The sequence below is a fragment of the Alligator mississippiensis genome, chromosome 9 (assembly GCF_030867095.1).
Source record: "Alligator mississippiensis isolate rAllMis1 chromosome 9, rAllMis1, whole genome shotgun sequence".
Classification (NCBI taxonomy): Eukaryota; Metazoa; Chordata; order Crocodylia; family Alligatoridae; genus Alligator; species Alligator mississippiensis.
Window position 1 is genome coordinate 10,262,121 of NC_081832.1, and position 14,929 is coordinate 10,277,049.

Genomic DNA, 14,929 nt, shown 5'->3' on the forward strand with positions numbered 1-14,929 from the left:
TTTTGGAGCAAGGCAGAACCCAGCTGTGATGACCTACTTTTTTCTCGTCCCTGCTTCCCCTACCTCAGTGTAGACAGTGTGGCCACAATGTGACCTTTCAAACGCATGCATGTAAAACTCCACTTTAAATACATTTGTCAGCTTTTTGCCACCCACAAATAACTATCAACTGGAAAGGAAAAACTTGGCAGCTGGCCCCTACTATGTTCTGATGTGCTGGCTCTGGAGGCCCATCACATCCAAACTTTTACATCGCTTTTCTTCTGTGTTAATTTTTAGTCACAAGTTCAGCTAAGTGAACCATTAAAAGTGAAACAAACTGAGCTGAACGACAAATTAAAATGTGCCTCAGGCAGCCAACACGTTTCTTTTTTAACTTCCATCTGTCGAGTGTTGGCTTGTGAGGTATGTGACAAAAAGCATCTTTGCTCACGAAGGACTTTTCACTCCTGCGGAGAGGTGGCCTTATGGATGGCGAAGGTTTTTTAAGGTTGTGGATCTCGAGTTCACAAATTACAGAATTTTCACGTTGCATGCCTCTTCTGGGGAGCTAAATGGCAGACTGCTAATTTCAGATGAAGATAGAGACTAGATCTTTAAAATTGGCTACGAATTTCTGATAAGAGGACAAGGGCAGCTGTGGCAAAGGTATTATTATGTTGTTTAGTTTTTGCAGCACAGTAGCATCCAGGATAGTGGTTCTCAACCAGGGGGGCTGCATTAGCACTGTTAGGCATGCATACATAATTCATAAGATAACTCAGAGATTTTAAATGGGAATTCATACTTTTAAAAGCATTCTGACTTGTTGTCATCTGTCTGAGATCTTTGCAACAGGAGAATTGTTCTCTTCTTTTTCTGTAGTCAAAAAACACCGACAACTAAGAGCTCAAAGCATGCCCTGAGTTAACTAGGGATGCTTTGAGCAGAAGGTTGAGGACCACTAAATTAAGAGCCCTAGTCACAGACTAGGAACACACTATGCTAGATGGTGAACAGAACTGAGTGTGAAAAACCTTTCTCAAAGGGATTAAATCTAAGAATATTTTCTTTAGCAGTGGGAAAATCAAGATCTTCCTCTATTTGTTGGTGGCAAATGCAGGAAAATGTGGATGACTGTCTAAAAAAATAAAAAAGCATTTCACTGGTTGGGCAACAGTAATAGTTTTCAGGTTTGGGGAAAGTTATGTAGGGGTCCAATTTTGCAGCCTTCATGTACTTGGGGACATAAAAGCCTGGCTGGCTACTAATGATATATTCTGAAAAAGTTTAACCAGGAATGGAAAACAGCCAGTTGATTGATTCAATGCAAAATGATCATTGAGACTGTTAGCAATTATTTACTCTAACACTTCTCTAAAAATGAATTTTTCATTCATTATACTATGACCTATATATGTAACTGGTCAAATGATATCAGTTGTGAATCTTGGCATTTTCCTTTTGTCACATAACGATCCATAAAAACCACTGTTATGTCCTTTGGGGACTGTAGGTAAGGGTGCGTGAAATGGGCCGCATTTGATTTGGATTTGGCCTGCATCGGGGACAGTGATTCGATCCGTTGATTTGGATCACCGTTCCAATTCGATTTGGCTGAATCCGAATCTGAAGATTCGATGCAGCCATAGACACAGCTTTAAATGTTTTTTCTACATACCTTGAGGTACCAGGCATGGCTCATGAATGCTGCCATGGTGGGGTAGATGGAGCATCCCACTGGGTGCAGACCCAGAAGTGGACCAGAAGTGCTTCTGGGCCACTTCTGGGTCTACTGCTGAGTGAGCTGGGGACCCCGCGCCATGCTCCTATGGGATGCTCCATCCACCCAGCATCTCAGCATTCGCGAGCCACCTGCTACCTTGAGGTACATAGAAAAATTTAATGCTGTGTTTATGTCCGAATTGTCAAATCTTTCCGAATCTCTCCAAATCGATTCAGAGGGTTCCGATTTGATTCGGAGAGATTGAAGGGTCTCTTGGTTCGATTCAGATTCAGAGATCTGAAGCTTCCAAAGCTTCACACAGCCCTAGTAGTTAGCATCCTGTAAGAAGTGCTCAGCACCTCCTGGAAGTGAGCCTAGAAGAGAAAGGAAAATTGAAGAATATCTGTGGAGAATCCCAAAGGCAGCTTTCTGCACGGTCATTTTTATTTTAGGATTTCAATAATTGCAGAGATATATGTTCCTTGGGCCTGATTATTATATTTGTATTTATACTTATTTCTCTTTATATCTTTCTGGTAATGTAAAGGGATCTCAGTGTAAATGAGAACTACATCTCTGTGGGATGCAGAGCACTAGCATTAGCAAAACACAGGGTTTGTTCCATGACAGATAAAGAGGAGGATTCTGCAGCAGAACAATTTGCCGTCTTTTCAATGAACAAAATCCTTCAGGTACAAGGGGTTAATCATGTGCATTTGCACCTGAGAGTGTGAATATGTATCACCAAACTGTAGTTAGAAATCATTCCTCTCTACCTTGATCTGTCATTGTTGAATTTCTGAACTTTCCCACCTCACTTTTTGCCAGGGTTTTGTAAGGCGAGCAGCGGCCATTCATAAATTTAAGACATGAATATATAGAAGGGGGATAGAGCTCCACTGTATAATTTGACCATGTTTTTAATGGCTGTGGTAGGATCCCATAAGATTAGAATGGAGACCTACCATGGATTGCAGAAAACTACCAGGATAATTGAATTAGTTGGCAAGTATTCTTTTTTCTCCTCTAAGAGCTTCTTACTTTTCATTAAGAAACAAAAATGAACCAAAAACATTTAAAAAGCCTGATAACCACTGAAACCAAAGATATTGTTTTTTGCCTTATATGTTCAGGGTTTGGGTTTGAGTTTTCCAATGAAAAAAAGTTGAAGAAAGCAAGCATATTCAATATAAATGTTTGTTTTTCTGAAAGCCCAATTTTTTCATGAAGAAAAGTTTTGTTGGATGATATTTTGCTTATTAGCACTACTATATATACATATACATATATATATATACATATATCTCAACAAATGATTTGGGAATGGATCATCTGTGTAGGAATAGAAACATTTTCAGATTATGATAAGAGAAACACAAACTTTACTTTGCATCTAGAAGTTTTCTCTGTTCTACCTACCTGAAGCCGCGCTACTTTAGAAAAAGAATCTTTTAGACAAGGCATCATTTCAACTGCTTCTTTTGTGCCCCATCAAACAACTTCCCTTTGCAACTTGAGAAATAGACACATTGGCTTGGTACAGACATTTGGGGAGACTATGGGGAGGTTAAAAATGGCCACCTGATCTAACGTAAGTCAGGATGGGGAGACTAGTGGGATGGGGTGTTGGGGGACATGGGCAAGAAGGCTTGAGGAGACCATTGGAGGGTCTGTGGGGGGACTGGAGAACTGGGGGTGCAGGGGACATCAACAGGAGGGATTGAGGGAAGGTGGCATCCACCGGGTGGTGGGAGCCATGGGATCTGTAGGAGGGATGGAGGTGTAGGCAATAACTGAAAAAGCAATCAGAGGGATCAGGAGAGCAGGCAGGATCAGTGCGGGGAGGGGAGGGGTTGCTGGGGTTTGGGAGGGCTTGGCAGGATCAGAGAGGTTTGCAGAGTCTGTTGGGGGGAGCTTAGACTGGACCAGGGGCTATTTTTAGCCCCCAGATCTCCCTCAGAGAACCTACACTCCCATCTCTTTTGCCCTCCTCCCCTCACTGAAACTTACTTTTTTGGCTCCCAGCATCAGCAAATGCTTATAAAACTGGCACCCGGAGCAGCTTGCAGGATGGGGAACTGGGTGTGTGTGTATGTGTGTGTGTCGGGGGTCGGGGGGGGGGGGTTGGCTGGTCTATGGGGATGAGAAGAGGCCAGGGCACTAACTAAATATCAGTGCCAGGGGGTGGGTAAGAAAAGCATGGCCCCAGGCCTGGGGCGAGCAGTTGGGGTTTCCCAGCCCTGGGGCTGCACAGAAGTGCCATTCGCTTGTCTAACCTGGGTCAATCAGAGTGTTTATATCTGTGATCTGGGAGAAGGAGAGGGGGGGAGTGCTTTAATTAGAGCAGTCTATTGTAGACTGGTCTGTGTGCACAGAACTTCTGTACAGGTTCAGGTCTAGATTGATTTCTGTTCTCTAAGGTAGGGTCTAAATGTGAAGTCTGCACCTGGATGAATTAAGTTAGACTGGGCATCCATTTTTAATGAGATCTAACCTCCCTCTGTTCACCTTGAATGTCTGCACTTAACTGCTGACCACAGGGCAAGGAGATGGGTCTTCTTGCATCTTTTGTTCTTTATTTCTTCATTTCTCTTGTTCTTCTTTTTCCAGTCTACAGCTCTCATAGAACTTAATTCTTCACTTTCAAGTCCCTGAGAAGCATTGAATCATTGCCAGCCAAGTTTTCCATGTGTAAAAGGGGTTTGCAAAGTAGACCACGTTCGATTCAGATTTGGATTCAGCCCGATTTGGGGGACAGTGATTTGATTCACTGATTCAGATCACTGTCCTGATTCAGTTCAGCTGAATCTGAATCTGAAGATTCAATTCTGATGTGGAGAATCAGTGATTCAGCCATAGACACAGCTTTATATGTTTTTTCTATATACCTTGAGGCACCGGGCATGGCTTGTGAATGCAGAGATGGTGGGGTGGATGAAGCGTCCCACAGCAGCACGGGGGAGCCCCCCATATGCTTGGTGGCGGATCCCCCCGTACCGCTTTGGCTCAGTGATCAGCTGCAGGGGGACGACAGGTTCCCCCCCCACAGATCCAGGATGTACAGTTGGTGAGCTGGGGGGGTAGAGGTGTCCCCCTTGTGCACTCATTGGCGGACTGGAAGTACTTATATATTATAGATATATATATATAGATATATAGATACCTAAATAGATATTTATATATCTATAGCTATCTGTATAGATATATAGACATATAGATATGTAGACATATAGATATGTAGATAGCTACAGATATGTGAATATCTATTTAGGTATCTATATATAACCCTCTGCTGAATTTGAAGCTGATTTTGTTGCTTGGGTATAGATAAAACTGTTCAGAGCAACATCAGCCCTACTGGCTGTACTGAAATATTAAAATGTATAAATTATTGATATAAAGACTGAGACACAGAGAAGATATGAGTTCTTCAGAACATTACATATATAAATTATATACAATGCTTGATTCAAGAAGTTTAATTTGTTAGAAAACATCCATCAGAGCTTACTTAGTCCAAAAATACTTAATTTCACTTTTTTTCTTTTTAAATCAATGTTCACTTCATGCTTAGAAGAACAGTATTGGAATTCTAGCTCAACACTTTAAAAACAAGAAAAAAAATATACCCTGTCCCGTCAACTATAAATATGCCCCCCACCCTTATAGAAAACAATTACATTTATTGAAGATGAAGATGTGCCTGGAATGAAAGGGCACAACAGGATTTTTATTGAAGCAATAAAGAACTTCATCAAATCATTTCTTAGATATTGCTTCAATATTTGGATTTTGAACATACTCTGCAGGACAACTGCACAGTAAAGTGCAGCTCCAGTAAAGTCTCATCTCTTTATGGCTCTTAGCTAAGCTTTTTCTTAATTAATTACTTTATAGTAGACCAAATATTGCTTTAGCAGCAAAATAGCATAATATAAGAGATCCACAAAGCCTCTGTGAACAGAGCACTGTTTGTTTTACTTAAAAGAGTTGCCTCATCGTCCTGTTACAGTAACCTCGCTGCCTTTAGTCAGACTTTTTGCAAATACTTCCTTAAGATCTGGATCAAAGCTGCAGTTTTATTTCATTTTGCACTGGGCAGTATAACTTATCACAAATAAACTTGCAGCAGGGAAATAAACATCCCCTCACCTTAAGTGCTCATTTATTGTTCTCGATCTGTCACACTTGATTAAAATATAGAGCTTGCCTCCCAGGCTGAAATTAGCTTTTCATTTTAAATGACTAGCATTCAGGTCTGAAAAATAACAGCCCATTTGTTTCAATATTTACCCTGTCCATTCAGAGGGGACTTACATTATGGCCAATTAGTAGTTAATTGTGATCCATAATTCAAACATTTGCTTGCGATTTGGCAATGGAGAAATCATTGAATTTGATTGTGCTCCTCTCTTCAAGACTTCACACCCTTTATTGTGAGATGAGTCATAATGTAGGGTCTGGGTGGTGTTGCAAAGAGAACAGTCAAAACCTGAAATATGTTAGTGTGTGTGTGTGTCTGTGTGTGTGTGCGCACACCTGTGTGGCTGGGGTGCTAGACTACTTGCTTAGGAGCCCAACACCTATTTTAGGAAAGTAACTTTGGCACTTAGTAGCCTAAATCGCATTATCTTTCAATGCGGCTTAAGTTCCTAAATCCCTTAGCTGCCTCTGAACGTCTTATACTTTGTCATGGTACAGCATTCTTGGGAAGCTTAGAGGCTAGAAGGAAGCTTTTTGGCTGTAGGATTTTTGGCAGGGTATTTTCCACATTCTGCTCACATGTTAATTGCTAAGGGAGGAAGTGGCAACCTATGTCTGGGATCAGGTGCATAAGTGAAAAGGGCTCCGAGTGCTGCTGGCTTTCTCATCCCTAGGTATGTGGGTGTAGGATATGGCTAGACCCACATGGAAGCATACATTTTTATCCCTGGATCTGAGGAGGAGCTAGATGAAGGATCTAAGTACAAAGAAGAGCTATTGTCTGTTTAAGACATAATTCCCTACGCTGATCCTAAGGTGGAGCGGCAATATGTAAGCCTGTTATTAAACCTTGTTGCCAGCAACTCAATCAACCCTGCATATCTCCAGCAGCCTGAGCCAGAGGATTGCCAAGCATCCGCGGCTCCCACATAAGGCAATGGTGTCCCACCTGTTCAGTGCCTGCACGATTGGATCCTCCAGTCTGATAAAAAGAAGGATGCAAATCTTGATACAGGAGTATCTGGTGACTCCGCACTATCATAGCCCTCCCCACGTCCCCCCCATAGACATAAAACTTCCACTGACTTCAGAGTGTTTGACACCAAGGGAATTAATAACCAATCAGCAAGAGGACTGTCCGGATTGATCTTAGTGCTATCCGGTAGGAGGTGCATTTGGTCCAAGCTTGTATATTTTATAAATAAAAAATTGAGATGTGCATGTGTTGGATTAACCCAGAGGCACAGTGCAGCTGTGTTTAGAGCTTTCATTTGGCAGGAGGCCTTAGCCATAGCTGCAATGGCCCTGCCACAGTCACGTTCTCTCCCAGTGGAAACACTGCTGCTGTTTCCCAAGGAAACAAGTCCTCCTCTCAGTACTATCTACATCACCTTTTTCTTCCACTGCAGAATTTCCAAAACATTCAGTGACTTTCTTCAGCAACCGGAGAGAGAGAGAAAGCCTACAGGGCCCGTTCATCCAAACTTAAATCTTACGCAGACAGTTTACTGCACTCCATTTAAAAACATGATTCTTCTGAATTATTGTCATTGCTGTGGGCAGCTTTCAACACTGGAGGGCAAGAGGAATAACAACTTTCAAACAACTTTACTTTAACTGCTTTTCCACTGGACTATATAGTTCAGAGGACAATTTTGATAAAGAAGCCAGTAACAGGTTTGAATTCTCAGAGCAATCCGTCTCCTAAATGGAAGAAAATATGAGTAACCAAGAGACTGAAGAACAGTCAAGTTCTTGCATTTTAAATGCTGGCTTAGTTCAGTTTCCTCACCATCATTAATTATTTTCAGAGTTGTTTTGAATGAAAAAATGCGCACAAATATGGCAAGAGTACCAGGCTTTCACTGCTTTTAACAGAGCATTGTTGCTATTCATCATTGTAATTTTGCATTAAAGCTTCGTCAAGGTACTCTTAATAAAGGAGCATTTTGGATGATTCAGTGCACAAAGTCATGAAGAAGCATAAATATTAAAATTGATGTCAGCTTGCAAAGTAGCCACCAAGAGGATCATCATTTTAATTACTCGTTTTAAAAAGCAAAGCTAAATGAGATGTTGACTATTTGTCATGAAACTTAGCTCGAGGGGAAGAATTTCTCAGAGATCAGTGTTTTCCCCATAAATTGTCAGGCAGTTTATGGAGATACATTGGGAAAACTGGAAAATTACAAATGCAGAATGATTTGTAAGAAACATTTCAACCAGATTTTTTTTAAACTGGGGGGTAGATGTTTCTTTTATCAGCATGCTCTACCTGCACTACATGATAGCAGAAGTATTTCTGGGTATCTTATCATATTGCATTGTATAATATTGTATCATATCATATTATTATTACTATATTTCCTTGCACAACCCCTCACCCTCCAAATAAGTCACACACCTTATTTTGGGAAGGCAGAATGAAAAAAAACTTTTTTTTTCCCACAGTTATGGACATAAAGAACAAAGCATAGTTTTCAGCCTATTCATCCTTCCTTTCCTAATCAGGCAAAAGCTACAATATTAACTCGCATGGCTGAATTGTCACCAGCTTTTGGCTACTCAGTCAAAAACTGAAACTAGCTGCTGCTGAAGACTGGGCTCCATGGGTAGATCTAGGATTTTGAAAAAAAGCTAAAACAATTTGCAGGACTTTCCTTAGGAGGAGATCAGCTCGGAGCAGTTAGCAGACAGTCAAATTGATGAGCAAAGGGTAGCTTGATTAGTGGAACATCAAGACCATTAAAAAGGAGAGGAGGTTGTTACCACCCATGGAGTGAAAAGCAGTTAGCCAGAATCAGGTAGTTTATAAGGAGGATGAAGTCAATTGACTCCCTGAATAGAAATGTCACTGCTGCTGATGGGCAGCCAGTTTTAAATTTTGGTTGGAGCAAGAATCAAAGCAGCATACGACTACACCACCGAATCCCCTGTCCTTGCTATACTCTGCTCCTCCCTCCATGCACCTGCCTGAAGGAAGAGAAGGAAAAGCAGCAGCAGTCATTTTACTGAATTTCTATGTTTCTATTCTGAGCACTAAAATCAGCTGTCCCTTTTAAGACATGCATCTCAATTTTGGAAGGCTAATTTTTGGCAAACGGGTATGTGTGTGGTATATGAGTAAATATGGTACATTGCAGCATGGTGCTTAGCTCAGACATAGAACTTTTCATTTGTAAATCTCAAAGTGCTTTGTAAGGGACGGCAAAATATTATAACGGGCTTCCCTCCTCCATTGGATAAGCTGCATATAGGCCTGATTTATCTACATCGAGGGAATAGGAAATGGAAATAAAGCAGTCTCGTCTTGCGGGCTCTCATTTGTCACCAATTCTTGGAGAAGCAAGTTCTGTGTTAGGGTTCTGATGGCATGGACGAGTTAGTTGCAATTTAGATAACACTGTCTGCCCTCCTCCTTTCAGAGGCCATTGATGCTATTACCACCGTTTAACTAATAGAGAAACCAAGGCACAAGAGATCAAGGGATTTCTCCACAGCCGTGTATCACATCAGTGGAAGAAAAGAACAAGAGGAGGGACTAGGTATTTAAGGAGGTGTTAGCTTTGGTCGGTGGGTCTTCCTTTCCTTTTTCATGTCCTTGTGATGAGGTATTTAGAAGAATTCACAGATTTGTTGGAATCGGATGGGCTGTGCTGTGAGCACTTCTGCTGTGGCCTTGGTCAGTGGGCAGATGCACAGAGAATGAGGAGCAGGAAGCATGTCACAAAGAAGAAATAGGGATCAAAGGGATAATAATGTGACTAGGACAAATAGCTTGTCTAGGGATACTGGGCTAAGAAGGGGATTCTGCGTGTGGGCACAGAGGGTGGCACACAAAGGGAACATACTGCTCTAGGGCTTTTACCTGAGGGGAACGGGATAACCAACATCACAAAATCATGTAGCATGATAAAGGGACTGTAATAGAGAGTCAAAAACTTCGTGGGTCTCGCTACGGTGCCCTTTGTGCTAGTGCAAAAGCTGATCACTGAAGGACCCACAAGGGGAAATAATAGTCTTTGGATCTTGTAAGCCACTCTCAACCTTTCTGGGTAAGGTGGGCTTGAAACCAAAGTCTAAATCTAAATTGTAACAACCAACAGCAACAGAATAATAATAATCCCTCACAGAAAGAGGGGCATTCTCATTTTAGGCCTGGTCCAAAGCTCACTGAAATCCATGGAAGCTTTTCCATGTACAGCCTCCCTTTCTCCTCCCTCCCCCACAACTCTTCTGTCCTTCCCATTGAGAAAGGAGCTCCAAAAAAGGCATGGCCGAATATAAGGTTCGGTCTTGGCCAGCAGGAGAAGTGTGCACTAGACTTGCAATGCAGGTTTAGGCCTCTGGAGCACCTGGTTTGGAGCAAAATTTGGAGAAATTCCAAATTTGGAGAAATTCCATTAATCTTCCCCGTGCACTAAATGGCAAAGCAGAGAGCTGCGTTTTGTGGCAACTTCCTAAAACTGAGGAGCGGGCACGCTGTACTTCTAGTCTCAAAATGTTTAACAATGAAGAGAAAGAAGATTCTCACTTATAATCACTCATAAACTGACAAGTGCCTAGAAATAAAGCCTTTCTTTTGAAGTTGAATGAAGAGCAAATGAATAATGCTCCCTGGTACTCTCGTTTAAAATATGCCATTGTCTTGAAAGCTCAACTATAACGTTTAATAATTCAGTACATTTTAACTGGTAATTTAATAATACGTAATTTATAAATCATAATGAATTTTCCCTTGTGGAAAACAAAAGAGCTCATCCTTCAACATATACCCGAGTCAAGATGGAACTAATTACAGGCCATGTTAGATCATGTTGCCTTCTTGCTTTCCTTTTTTAAACCATTTACCTACATTGGTGGGGTTTGTGTGCCTGGCTGTTTGTGAAACTAGTGCTATGTGAAGCATAGGAGCTATATTTCCTCACTTTTTTTAAGACGACCCTTGCAAGAAAAGCACAACTCTGCCAACTGTTCAAAAGCATTTTTGATTCACAGAGCTTCGTTTCCCACCTCCTCCCTCCCTGTGGAGATCAAGAGGAGACAGTGCCTAAGTTCCACATTAGCTACCGAGCAGAAGCTGCACGCCCACCAAGTTCAGAGGTCTCCACTCTTTTCCTCAGTTCCTCCTATGAAAGCACTGCCAGGAGCCACGATGGAGGCAGAACTCTTTCCCTCTTGTGGAACCAAGAACTCTCCATGGAAGAGAAGAGTATTAAAAGAGTTTGACCTACGGATGGGAGAGGAAGTCTTGCTCCTACCAGGATGAAGAAGGAGCTAAAATAACAGCAGAGAATTTGATAGGTTTGAAACAAATACAATTCCCAGATGAAAGTCAATCACTCCTGAACACAAAAATAGGGAAATACAGCTGACCTCATCTTGTATTATGAAAATAAAGTTGCCTATAAAACCCAGATTCTGGTTTCTGAAAAATATCAACATGTTGAGATTTATTTTCAGTCCACATTAGGATAAATAGTAGTCCTTTCAAAATGTTTCATGAAAGGTAAGGGTGTGTGTGAGTGCATGAACCAGAAAGAGACAGAGGAAGTGCTACAAGGACACCCTGAAAGCATACCTTAAGTGTGATATCAACCCTACAAATTGGGAAGTCCTGGGCTGGTAACAGGTCTCAATGGTGCTACACCATACATCAAGCGACAGCCCACTTTGAAGAGAACCGTCTTGCTTAGGAAGCCAAGAAATGGCAGAGGAGGAAGGAAAGTGCACAACATCCTGGCCAACAGTTGTGTCCCCCCACCCAAGGCACCACTTGTCATATCTGCAGAAAAACTTGCAGAGCACAAATTGTAATCCTCAGTCACCTTAAAACACACAGTAATCTCCTCCACTCCCCTGGCAGACATCATCCTTGTATTGAGGGATAGCCAACTGGGGGGCATGAAACAGAAAGAGAGAGAGAGAGAGGAGCTGTTCACTGAATACCCAATAGCCCAGTGGCTAGGGTTTATCTGGGATGTCTATAGTTAATTGCTGCCATGTCTAGGGAGGCAGGCTCATCTTTGTCTTCATCTTCCTGCTCCTACTTGCACACACCAAACTCAGAAATGCAGCTTGTACCATCTCAAGCATGCCAAAACGGTGGTCTTGAGAGTGATGTGGGGAGATGCCTTGGAAACAGCTTCACAGCTACATTTCTAGGTGTGCCATGTAGGACCTGGAGGGTGAGCTGTGCTCAAGACAAACATTTCCCAGGAGTACCAGTGTATGCATATTCTGAGAGACCTAGTCTGAAGTCTTTGCTCTGGCTGGTTCATCCCACCCAAGTGTACTAACCATGCAGTATTTGGCACTCTATGGCTGGGAGACTTTTTCTTCTGTAGGCAACAAGAAATGGCATCCTGGACCTGAGAAACCTTTGTCTATACAAAAAAAAGTATAGACAAGTTCAAGGGAAGTTCAACTTCTCACAACTAACATTTTTCTGATGAAAAAATGCTGCACTAATTCATCTAAAAAGCACCGTCAGTCATTGCCATCTCCATAGAGAGAGATCAAAATCTGAAAGGGCCCAAACTCTCTTTATTCATCCTTATAGGTCTTTCAGAAATAATTTAATATGTGGTAGGAGCACAGTAGAAATAAGTTTGTACTGACCCAACATTATGTGACTGCTCTGTGGATTTAGAGTGGAATTCTGCCTCCAGAGTTGTCAAACTGGCCAGCTGGCATTAAAAAAGAATTTAAAAAAGAAAACAAACCCAAAACCCATTAGTAAGACAAAAGAAAAAGAAAACCATAGGAGCTCTTCATGATATAGCCATTTGTATGAAATCACAGCGGTGCATCAACCACCTAGAAACTGCCAAAGCACGCAGAGGGTATCAGCCACAAATAAACGGGAATCAAGAATTGTAATGATGGGCCATTATCTTACTTGGAGGAATTTGTCAGACTTCTGATAGCAGCCTCCTTAATTTAGGTGACTTAATTGAACACTGAATATATTCTAAAAATTAAACGCGAGATGTAAAACAGTCTTCCAGAGTGAAAACTGTCAGTCATGGAAATTATTAATGAAGCTTTTGTATAAATGAAAGGTTAGTAAAGCAAGTTAAGCAATACCTTAAGATATAATGTGTGCATTCTGAACTCTGATAATTACATAATTGGAACATATAATATTCCTTGTCACTGCCAGACTATTTTCTGTGATTTTCTGGTTATATGCTTAAAACTTTATTATTATTAGTATTTTACCATGGATTCATTTTCAGCTTAGGAAATTAGAAGGGAAGAACAGACAATGAAACTGTTGTTAAATGGCCAAATATCTGATTTAATACCATTTCCTTTGCAGAACAGAGGCCATTTGTTCAACCCAGGCACAATCATTTAATTTAACAGCACAATAAACATTTAGAAAAGCATTAATATTTGATTACTAAGTGGTATTGTTATACCAGTGCGACTTCTTTTTAAAAATTATTGGCCTTAAAAATATAGATTAAGCATCTAGGGGACAAAGTGCACTCCAGACATGTACCAGTTTAACCTTTCTGGGATTTTTTAATACAAATTCATTACTCTTAAGAAGAGATGAGCTAATGGCCATTATACTAGGCCAAGTCTTGGCTTGTGAGAGTTAAGGAAGGGATCAAAAAGGTGGCTTTAAAAGATAAGGGTGCAGAGCTGGTATTTTACTTGATGAAGATTTCACTTTTTCTTTAAAAAAAATAAAAGGTGGAAAGTTTTCTATTTGCAGGTTTCCAGTGAAAACTCAGAGGGTTGCATATAAGGCAGACATTTTTCACTCAAAATTGTTTGCAACCAGCCTTAGAAAGCTGTGAAACAAAATATGACCGCAAGTATCTCTCTTCAATGCATATTCTGAACCTCATCCTAAAATGTGATTCATGAGCTTGAGTTCAAAGACCTGGTCTAAACTTGAAGTATAATATCAGACAAGGCTGTGATCCTTTTTTTCTTCTTTTTACCAGTACAAACAGGAGTGTAGGTACAGTTACAATGTTATAATTTATATTAGAACGCTTATTTCCTCTTGCATATGAAACACCTATACTGATACAAGCACTACTTTAATTATACCAGTACTGTTAAAGTGGTACCACTTTTGTCATTTAGACAAGATGTTAAGATAGGATGTGATAATTTCAACACCCTCACTTGAGAAAAGGAAGAGGAGACTCGAATAATCACCTATTTACACCTAGGGCTCATTAAGGGACAATAGAGGAACTAATAACCTAGGGGATCTAGCCCGCTTTCATTGGAGAGCTTTAAAACTAGTTTTTGCAAGGCGAGTCAGAGATTGCCATAGACAAATGAGGGCAGAACAGGGGCACACAGGAAGGGTATCAGGATGGCCTGAGCTAGCAGGAGAACATGGATTTATTCTGATGTGTTAAGAGATGTGTTAACCTTATCTGACTTAGCCTCTAGTGATGTATAAGCTTAGATGAGCACAAATGTATGTGTAGGGTGTTTGCTGTTTTAATAGACTACTTTATATTTAATGAGTACTGAGCCCAAGCCCAATATTATCGTTTGGAGCTATTCTGCTTTATTCTCTCTCTCTTTCTCTCTCTCTCTCTCTCTATATATATATATATATAAAAAGGGCTTAGTTTGTCTGTCTGTACGTCTGTCTGTGTGTCTGTCTGTGCATCTGTCTGTCTGTAACGCTCTCTGTCAACTGTGCCTACACTGCCAAGAGGGCAGTGATTGGCTGTGTGGGCCTGGGTGGGCATGTGGCAGGGCAAGGTAAATGGTGGGGGGGGTCATGGTGGCACTCCTTTGAAATCCATCTTTCTTGATGGGCAATTGGCACCACACTTCAGACCAGAGACAACCCCTTCTTTCCTCTTTCCTTCCCTCCCACCTTAGGTGTTAAATATGGGGTGAGGTGGACACATTTGAAGGGAGATAGAGGCTGCCTAAAAATAGATTTAGACAGACTACAAAAGTGGGCAGATGAGAATAGGATGGGGTTCAACATAGACAAATGAAGGGTGCTGCACCTTGGGAGAAGGAATC